Below are 1,202 nucleotides of genomic sequence, written 5' to 3'. Positions count from 1 at the left end.
ATAAAAAAAGTTTTTTATTTTTAAAATAGACTACTAACTTGCAAAACAACATATAAAGAAGGCCTTCATGTTGAGAATATAACAAGAACATATTTACACAGGAAAAAAAGATGTAACTTGAAACATTTAAGGTAATCATCCCTTTAAATTATCCAATTCGACAGCACATAACAACAACACTCTTATTTTTATTATCTTAATTTAAGTTTTATTTATAATGAATAATAACAACAAAATGTTACAAAAGCAGATAAAAGGCTATGGTACTCTGCATTCTAAAATGTTATGGAACAATAGGAAGTAAAGAGAAAAGATAGGCTTGCTCTGTATTGATACAGTTTATTTTGTGCATGTGGTTTATATTGGAAGATATTGCAGCACGTTCAATTCTCTAAGGACACTGTCTCCACTGCTACATACTTTACAGTCTTGCAAAATGTTCATTACACTGATTCATTAAAGACTTTGGACCTAGGTCACCAAGGACTCTTGTTTATGCACTTGACCTCAGGTTTGGCAAATCAAACAAATGTCCATCTTGTTATTGTAAAAAAGTCACACTTCAACTAGAAAGGTTGAATAGCATCTCTTTTGAAATTGGAGGGAGCTCCTGATATTCACCGGATCTTTGAATAGAAATACAATTTCAAAATCAGACAAATGTCTTGGTAAGAAAGGCTTGACCACATGTTGGAAATGAGAGTATCAAATAAATAATTATCATCCAAAAGATGCTTATAAGTTCACTAAGACGGACCAGGATTCCACACACAAGCCTCTGCAAACTTATTCTTCATCCCTCTATCAATCCGTATAATCAGGGACAAATAATGAACTGAAATTATGATGGACTATTCAGAGTAAGTACATGCCTGTGACTTCCTTTTCTTTTCTCTTTTAGAAACTTAGATCATGATTTTCTCTAAGAAACAGTTTTCATCTGGTTTATCTCAATTAAAGGGATGTGAATAGTTGATCATAGTATTTTAAAAAAATGAGGCATGGATTTGTGACTTAGAATTGATTGAAGACATGTATAAGGCTGTATTTATGAATCAACAAAAGTAAATCATCTAAATTAAATGTAGAATTTCTAGAGTCAACCTGAAATAATTGATTATCATCTGAAGATCAATTAGAATCTCTGCACCTCTTTAAATGTCAGTCCTCTTAAAGACAAATAAACAGAAATCAGTAAGTCA

Source organism: Orycteropus afer, unplaced genomic scaffold (genome assembly GCF_000298275.1).
Source record: "Orycteropus afer afer isolate SDZICR_OR568_19922 unplaced genomic scaffold, OryAfe1.0 scaffold01059, whole genome shotgun sequence".
In the NCBI taxonomy this organism is placed as follows: domain Eukaryota; kingdom Metazoa; phylum Chordata; class Mammalia; order Tubulidentata; family Orycteropodidae; genus Orycteropus; species Orycteropus afer.
The sequence above is the reverse complement of the archived record's forward strand: the minus strand, read 5'-3'. Positions refer to the sequence as shown.